Source organism: Thalassophryne amazonica, chromosome 11 (assembly GCF_902500255.1).
Source record: "Thalassophryne amazonica chromosome 11, fThaAma1.1, whole genome shotgun sequence".
Taxonomy (NCBI): domain Eukaryota; kingdom Metazoa; phylum Chordata; class Actinopteri; order Batrachoidiformes; family Batrachoididae; genus Thalassophryne; species Thalassophryne amazonica.
The window spans coordinates 114,278,256-114,288,247 of record NC_047113.1 but is presented as its reverse complement, the minus strand read 5'-3'; positions in this window follow the sequence as shown (position 1 = coordinate 114,288,247).

Below are 9,992 nucleotides of genomic sequence, written 5' to 3'. Positions count from 1 at the left end.
TTACTGAGAATAATCTCTTTGAGCCACTGGAGTCTGCATTTAGAACATAACATTCCAAAGAGAGAACGCTCACTCAAGTGGTGAATGATCTTCTGCTTGTTAAGGATTCAGACACCACTACGGTTCCGGTCCTGTTAGATGTTAGTGCTGTGTTTGACACCATCAATCATTGTATTCTACTTGGTAATTTAATTTCATTTATATAGCACCAAATCACAACAAAGTTGCCTCAAGGCACTTCAGACAAGCAAGGTCCAACCCCACCAACCCCCAGAGGAAGAACACAGGCAACAGTGAACACAGACACCCTCTCTACTTTTAAGATTAGGCTTAAAACTTTCCTTTTTGCTAAAGTTTATAGTTAGGGCTGGATCAGGTGACCCTGAACCATCCCTTAGTTATGCTGCTATAGACTTAGACTGCTGGGGGGTTCCCATGATGCACTGAGTGTTTCTCTTTTTGCTCTGTATGCACCACTCTGCATTTAATCATTGGTGATTGATCTCTGCTCTCTTCCACAGCATGTCTTTTTCCTGATTCTCTCCCTCAGCCCCAACCAGTCCCAGCAGAAGACTGCCCCTCCCTAAGCCTGGCTCTGCTGGAGGTTTCTTCCTGTTAAAAGGGAGTTTTTCCTTCCCACTGTTGCCAAGTGCTTGCTCATAGGGGGTCGTTTTGACCGTTGGGGTTTTTCTGTAATTATTGTATGGCTTTTGCCTTACAATATAAAGCATCTTGGGGCAACTGTTTGTTGTGATTTGGCGCTATATAAATAAAATTGATTTGATAGTGGTAAGAAAAAACTCACTCTGAGGAAGAAACCTCAAGCAGACCAGATTCAAAATTACCCCAAGGTTCCTCACCTTGCCAGGGTGATGTAAGACACACGACCTTAGGCTAAGCGTTAGCTGGTCAAATTGATGCCAATGTCTCACTGGACATGCCAGAGCCATCATTTCAATCATATCAGAGTTTAAAAGTTGGACGTTGTTAGACATCCAGCTTCTCACTGATGCAAGGCAATAAAATCCACATAATCCACATAAAAATCCACATAAAATCTAAGGATTTTATGTGGATGAGATTACCAGCAGTTATTGGTATGTATAACTAGGTATCATCAGAATAGCAATGAAAGGTAATCCCAAAATGCCGTAATATGTGCCCAAGGTGTGCTATATAAAGGGAGAAAAGCAGGGGGCCTAAGACAGACCCACCCCTGTGGAACTCCAAATTTCATGTCACTAACGTTAGAGTTAGTGTTATTGTACAAACCACAGTGAGAACAACTGGTCAGGTATGATGTCAACCATGTAAAAGCATTCCGAGTAATCCCAAAATGATTTTCCAGCCTATCGAGTAGAATGCGATGATCCACGGTATCAAATGCGGCACTGAGATCCAATTAAATTAGATTACCAAGTAGAATACAATGATTGACGGTATCAAACACAGCACTAATATCTAACAGGACCGGAACCGTAGTGGTGTCTCAATCCATAACAAGCAGAAGATCATTCACCACTTTAGTGAGAGTTCTCTCTTTGGAATGTTGTGTTCTAAATGCAGACTGCAGTGGCTCAAAGAGATTATTCTCAGTAAGGTGGTCCACGAGCTGCCGTGAAAACACTTTTTCCAGAATTTTAGTGCATAATGGTGAATTTGATATCAGCCTATAGTTTTTCAATACACGAGGGTCAAGATTAGACTTCTTAAGTAATGGTTTAATCACTGCAGATTAGAAACATTTAGGGACAGATCCAGAAGTTAATGAGAGATAGCAGAGGATGACCCAGCTACACTGGATCATCCATTGCCGCACTGGATCATTCTGTGATGCACAGATTCATTCTTTACCGCACTGGATCATTCTGTGACGCACAGATTCATTCTTTACCGCACTGGATCATTCTGTGATGCACTGGATCATTCTGTGATGCACTGGATCATTCTGTGATGCACAGATTCATTCTGTGATGCACTGGATCATTCTGTGATGCACAGATTCATTCTGTGATGCACTGGATCATTCTGTGATGCACAGATTCATTCTCTGCCGCACTGGATCATTCTCTGCCGCACTGGATCATTCTCTGCCGCACTGGATCATTCTCTGCCGCACTGGATCATTCTCTGCCGCACTGGATCATTCTCTGCCGCACAGATTCATTCTGTGATGCACTGGATCATTCTCTGCCGCACTGGATCATTCTCTGCCGCACTGGATCATTCTTTGCCGCACTGGATCATTCTTTGCCGCACTGGATCATTTTCTGCTGTACTGGATCATTCAATGCTCCACTAGTTTGTCCACTGATTCTTGGGTCCCTGTTGTGTCTGTTGCTCTCTCCACTTAATATGATTGAACACTTCAACATGCCCCAGTCCAGATTTACCAACACTGAATTGGTGCATGATACTGAAAAAAAAAAGAAAAAAAAAAAAACACTTCCAAAAGGAGCTTTGGATGTTGTTGGAGTAATTTTGTGTCACAGCACCACCATTGTTTAGGTATGTGAAATATTGTGTGTGAGATTTGAATATATGTTGCACATAGTCTAATTCTGCTGACAAGTGTCATTTCTATTCTGAGTTTATCCCATGGGAAGCTGTTCTGTGTAGTCAGAGGAAACTCCAGGGTGTCCTGGATTCAGGAATGACCGTGGTGTGTATGCCGTGTCTGTTCAAACATAAATAATAATAAAAAATATACTATACTGTATGCCATTTAAGAAGCTGTTCCCAGCTCATCTTCATTCTGCAACCCAGGAGGCCAGTGGAGGGATAAAGGGCTAATGGGAAATGCTGTTGAGGGGACAGAGAGTTATGTGTTTAACAAAGAATATGTTTAATAACACATATTAACAGCAACACGTATGTGTTCCTTTTGCTCTGCACTAACATTCATTGCTTTACCACATATACACTCAACAAAAGTGGCCCACAATAAAAGGCCACTCTGAAAGGTGCAGTTTTATCACACAGCACAATGCCACAGATGTCGCAAGATTTGAGGGAGCGTGCAATTGACATGCTGACAGCAGGAATGTCAACCAGAGCTGTTGCTCATGTATTGAATGTTCATTTCTCTATCATAAGCCGTCTCCAAAGGCGTTTCAGAGAATTTGGCAGTACATCAACCAGCCACGGACAGCTGCTGAAACAATCGGTTTGCATAACCAAAGAATTTCTGCACAAACTGTCAGAAACCGTCTCAGGGAAGCTCATCTGCATGCTCGTCGTCCTCATCGGGGTCTCGACCTGACTCCAGTTCGTCGTCGTAACCGACTTGAGTGGGCAAATGCTCACATTCGCTGGCGTTTGGCACGTTGGAGAGGTGTTCTCTTCATGGATGAATCCCGGTTCACACTGTTCAGGGCAGATGGCAGACAGCGTGTGTGGCGTCGTGTGGGTGAGCGGTTTTCTGATGTCAATGTTGTGGATCGAGTGGCCCATGGTGGCGGTGGGGTTATGGTATGGGCAGGCATCTGTTATGGATGAAGAACACAGGTGCATTTTATTGATGGCATTTTGAATGCACAGAGATACCGTGACGAGATCCTGAGGCCCATTGTTGTGCCATACATCCAAGAACATCACCTCATGTTGCAGCAGGATAATGCACGGCCCCATGTTGCAAGGATCTGTACACAATTCTTGGAAGCTGAAAATGTCCCAGTTCTTGCATGGCCGGCATACTCACCGGACATGTCACCCATTGAGCATGTTTGGGATGCTCTGGACCGGCGTATACGACAGCGTGTACCAGTTCCTGCCAATATCCATCAACTTCGCACAGCCATTGAAGAGGAGTGGACCAACATTCCACAGGTCACAATTGACAACCTGATCAACTCTATGTGAAGGAGATGTGTTGCACTGCATGAGGCAAATGGTGGTCACACCAGATACTGACTGGTACCCCCCCAATAAAACAAAACTGCACCTTTCAGAGTGGCTTTTTATTGTGGGCAGTCTAAGGCACACCTGTGCACTAATCATGGTGTCTAATCAGCATCTTGATATGGCACACCTGTGAGGTGGGATGGATTATCTCAGCAGAGGAGAAGTGCTCACTTTCACAGATTTAGACTGGTTTGTGAACAATATTTGAGGGAAATGGTGATATTGTGTATGTGGAAAAAGTTTTAGATCTTTGAGTTCATCTCATACAAAATGGGAGCAAAACCAAAACTGTTGCGATTATATTTTTGTTGAGTGTACATACGCACATGTACAGTCATGTACCTCAGGTTTTCCCAGAACACCCAGTATCTCAAAGGACACAACATGTTTGACAGAGGATGTAATTCTAGAAATTGCATTGCACTGCATTTATATAGCACTTTCCCATCTGCATCAGACTCTCAAAGTGCATTACAAATAATGCCTCACATTGACCCCGATGTCAGGGTGCTGCACACCGGGAGCAACTCGGAGATTAAGGACCTTGCCCAAGGTCTCTGGTTAGGCTGGGATTTGAACCGAGGTTGTTCTGTTCTCAATCCCAATGTTTTCACCACGAAACCATCACCTCCCCTGATGTATTTGGGTTCCTCTCTCTGTCTCCTCTGTCCTTGAAGAGATCTCTTTTCCTGCAAACATTTTCTCAGCATTTCCGACTGTCACTGTTATTGTCAGTCATTTTACTACTTTGGGAGTTCCTGTGACTTATACAACCCCAATTCCACGTTGGGACGTTGTGTAAAATGTAAATAAAACCCAATACAATGAATTGCAAATCCTCTTCAACCTATATTCAATTGAATATACCACAAAGACAAGATATGTAATGTTCAAACTGATAAACTTTATTGTTTTTGTGCCAACATTTGCTCATTTTGAAATGGATGCCTGCAACACATTTCTAAAAAGCTGGGACAGTGGTATGTTTCCCACTGTGTTACATCACCTTTCCTTATAACACTCAATAAGCATTTGGGAACTGAGGACACTAATTGTTGAAGCTTTGTAGGTGGAATTCTTTCCCATTCTTGCTTGATGTACGACTTCAGTTGTTCAACAGTCCGGGGTCTCTGTTGTCGTATTTTGTACTTCACACATTTTCAATGGGCAACAAGTCTGAACTGCAGGCAGGCCAGTCTAGTACCTGCACTCTTTTACTACGAAGCCACGCTGTTGTAACACGTGCAGAATGTGTCTTGGCATTGTCTTGCTGAAATAAGCAGGGACGTCCCTGAAAAAGACGTTGCTTGGATGGATGGCAGCATGTGTTGCTCCAAAACCTGGATGGACCTTTCAGCATTGATGGTGCCATCACAGATGTGTAAGTTGTCCATGCCATGGGCACTAACACACCCCCATACCACCACAGATGCTGGCTTTTGAACTTTGCACTGGTATCAATCTGGATGGTCTTTTTCCACTTTTGTCCAGAGGAGACGACGTCCATGATTTACAAAAACAATCTGAAATGTGGACTCATCACACCACAGCACACGTTTCCACTTTGTGTCTGTCCATTTCAAATGAGCTCGGGCCCAGAGAAGGCGGCGGCGTTTCTGGATGTTGTTGATGTTTGGCTTTCACTTTGCATGGTAGAGTTTTAACTTGCACATGTAGCGATGAACTGTGTTAACTGACATTGGTTTTCTGAAATGTTCCTGGTAAGATCCTTTACACAATGATGTCGGTTCTTAATGCAGTGCCGCCTGAGGGATCAAAGGTCACGGGCATTCAATGTTGGTTTTCGGCCTTTCCGGTTACGTGTCCAAAGTTCTCCAGATTGTTTGAAGCTTCTGATTATATTGTGGACTGTAGATGATGGAATCCCTAAATTCCTTGCAAATGAAGGTTGAGAAACATTGTTCTTAAACTGTTGGACTATTTTTTCATGCCGTTGTTCACAAAGTGGTGATCCTCACCCCATTTTTGCTTGTGAACGGCTGAGACTTTTGGGGATGCTCCTTTTATACCCAATGACACTCGTAATTGTCCTCAGTTCCCAAACACTTATTGAGTGTTGTTAGAAGGAAAGGTGATGTAACACAGTGGTAAACATACCACTGTCCCAGCTTTTTTGAAATGTGTTGGAGGCATCCATTTCAAAATGAGCAAATATTTGCACAAAAACAATAAAGTTTATCAGTTTGGACATTAAATATCTTGTCTTGGTGGTGTATTCAATTGAATATAGGTTGAAGAGGATTTATAAATCATTGTATTCTGTTTTTATGTACATTTTACATAACGTCCAAACTTCATTGGAATTGGGGTTGTGATCTGTTGCATCTCATATACTGAAAAATCAGGTGTTCATTGTTAATATTAGTAATAATAATGATTACTTATACTGGAATTTCATAGGAATCAAAGCATTACACAAAATGAGCTCCAGTAATAAAATAATAAATGCTAATCATAAAAGGTACACTAAACAATGGACAATAAATAAATAAATAAAGCACTGACAGTATTCAAAAAAGGTGTAACTTATACTCCAGTGAGACATATACATATTTTTCCTCTTCAAGAACCATTATTTTGATAGGTGTGACTTATCCACCAGAAAATATGGAATGCAATAATGGCATGATCCAGCTGTGACTGATACTAGAGGGATATTGAGATGAAATCTTAAAAAAGGATTTTTATCCTCCATCATCATAGGTCCTGTTGGAGTGTTAGGGTAGGACAGACCATTGAGTCCAATCTTGGCTGCACATGTCTGACAGGAGGGAGAGGAGATAAGGCAGAAGGGCTCATTCTTTCTTCTTGCTCTATTTTCTTCCACTTGTTTCCTCCAGGGAGCTGCACAACTAAAGCTTAACTCCTCCAGGTGGACGGAGATGCTGTTCTCCTGGTACTACAAACAATCTCTGTTCCAGTCTGAGACACAGGTATCATCCCTCAGACTGCATGAAAGGCCCGTCATCCCTCTTTGAAAAGAAGAGGTCAATTGCCTTGATTGTAGCCCCTACAGGGGTACTGCACTGCTGTATTTGGCAGGAAAGCTGCTTGGTGATGCTGAACACTGCTCTAGTTACTTGTCAGTCACTGTCGTCATACCCAAGATTTCAACCTTTGACCTCATGAGTGCTCACTGGATGCAGGCGTGAGTATTTGCAGTGCATTTTTCTGTTTTTTTCTCTGTTTAAGGTGCAGCTCCATCCAGAGATGGGAGTTGTATTTGTGTTGGCGACCCTCCTGTCCTATGCACCAACAGCATTTCTTGTATATTCGTCCGTGAATTGTTCTGTAAATTGTTCTGTAATTTATGTCTGTATCTTATGTCTGTTTTGCTGTATCTGTTAGCTGTTTAATCTGCGCAGTTAGATTGATCTAGATAACGTTTTGTTTCACAGTGTAATCTTCACATGCCTTAACTAAAGCACTCCCTCTGCTGAATCACCTCTAAATTATTTACACATTATTAACTTCGTGTGTTTTTAGGAATCTGCTAGCTTAGCGCAGCTACTAGCTCTTAGCCAGTTTAGCATGGCGACTTCTCCTGTCTCTCCCGCACTTTTCTGCTCTGGGTGTGAAATATTTTGTTATTCCTCAGCCTCCTTTAGCAGTAATGGTACTTGTAATAAGTGTAGCTTATTCGTAGCTTTGGAGGCCAGGCTGGGCGAATTGGAGACTCGGCTCCGCACCTTGGAAAATTCTACAGCTAGCCAGGCCCCTGTAGTCGGTGCGGACCAAGGTAGCTTAGCCGCCGTTAGTTCCCCTCCGGCAGATCCCGAGCAGCCGGGAAAGCAGGCCGACTGGGTGACTGTGAGGAGGAAGAGTAGCCCTAAACAGAAGCCCCGTGTACACCGCCAACCCGTTCACATTTCTAACCGTTTTTCCCCACTCGACGACACACCCGCCGAGGATCAAACTCTGGTTATTGGCGACTCAGTTTTGAGAAATGTGAAGTTAGCGACACCAGCAACCATAGTCAGTTGTCTTCCGGGGGCCAGAGCAGGCGACATTGAAGGAAATTTGAAACTGCTGGCTAAGGCTAAGCGTAAATTTGGTAAGATTGTAATTCACGTCGGCAGTAATGACACCCGGTTATGCCAATCGTAAAATTAACATTGAATCGGTGTGTAACTTTGCAAAAACAATCTCGGACTCTGTAGTTTTCTCTGTGGCCCTCTCCAATCGGACCGGGTGTGACATGTTTAGCCGCATGTTCTCCTTGAATTGCTGGCTGTCTGAGTGGTGTCCAAAAAATGAGGTGGGCTTCATAGATAATTGGCAAAGCTTCTGGGGAAAACCTGGTCTTGTTAGGAGAGACGGCATTTTGGATGGAGCAGCTCTCATTTCTAGAAATCTGGCCAATTTTATTAAACCCTCCAAGAGAGAAAACTGACCCACCTTTCGTCAAAAAAGTGACAGCTGCCAATCAAAATCGGCCACGTCACTAAGCCCCGCCCCCTCTATGACGTCATAGCCAATCAGAATCGATGACGTCACTATGTCCCGCCCCTAAGCCCCTCCCCTAGTCCCGCCTCCAAGCCCCGCCCCTTATGACATCACAGCCAATCATAATCGATGACGTCATTATGCCCCGCCCCTAAGCCCCGCCCCTAGTCCCGCCTCCGAGCCCCCGCCCCTTATGACGTCACATCCAATCAGAGTCGATGACGTCAGTATGTCCCGCCCCTAAGCCCCGCCCCCCGGCTCCTCCCCTAGTTCCGCCCCTGGCTCCTCCCCTAGCCCCACCCCCAAGCTCCTCCCCTAACCCCGGCCAAGCACCGCCTCCAAGCCATACCTCCCCTCCCACCCAGGGTCTAATATTTTAATGTCATTTTATTTCATGAATTAAAGAATGATTAAAAATACCTAGATCTTTTTAATGTATTAAAGAATTAACTAATTCTGAAATAATTAAACATAAATCACTGTCTATTATTTAATGCCCCTTTAATATCTTTAATTCTTAAATTATTACGTTTCCTTTTCTGTTTTTTAATTCGTAAATTAAAGAAGGGGAACAAATACCCGTCTCTCTCGGCTGTAAGTCTTTGCAGCAAGACGGTCAAATACCCACGCATAGAGCCGCTCGCGGAAACATGACCCCACGGCTGTAAAACCTGTTGCAGACGCTGTGTCTGTGTGTGTGTGTGCGTGTGTGTGTGCGTGTGTGTGTGCGTGTGTGTGTGCGTGTGTGTGTGCGTGTGTGTGTGCGTGTGTGTGTGTGTGTGTGTGTGTGTGGCGGGACACCCGCTGAGCGGAGATGCTGCCCCGAGGTGATGAACCCGAAGAACAATAAACAATGCTCCTTATCACTCACGCCAGATGATGTTTTCTTTTAAGATATTAGCCGATCGATCATGGGGCGCGGGACACCCGCTGAGCGGAGATGCTGCCCCGAGCCCGAACAATAAACAATGCTCCTTATCACTTACGTCCCTGGGAACGAGTCAGCGAGCATTTCCACTACGACCGGTGAAGAGTGAAGATGCCTGGACCCCCAGCTATGGGTATAAAATAGAATAAATTTGCGGAAAAAATCCTGGAAAACCATGTTGTTTAATTAAGTTTTCTTGTCTTCGAGCAGAGTGCGAAAACCGCATCAGCTTTCAGGGTAAGTGATTTAAGTAATCTGTTTTGATAGAAATGAGTGTTTTTAAATGATGCACGCCGTCTGAAACTGTCTTTTTTTTTTTTTTTTTTTTTAGACAAAACCACGCAGACGGTCCAGAGCGCGTTCGGACCCGTCCTCGGTAATATATTTGAAATAGTACAGAATATCCGCTTGCGAGGGTGATGCTTTGTATTCATTTATTTATGTTAATTCTAGAAATCAAGTCAGAGCCCCCTGAAGAAGTTCGAAGGCTGGAAGCCCCGACTTCACCACGCAGATGTAAGTACAGCGATCGAGATTAAATCACGATTAAAACTCTGGAATAACCCGATTTTTTCTGTCACAGCCCATGGAGAAGCGGGTCAGCGGGAGAGACCCGTAAAACGATCCGCGGATGTACACGGTAAGGAGTCGGAGTTTATGTATTTATTTATTTTAAATATTTAATAACTAACGA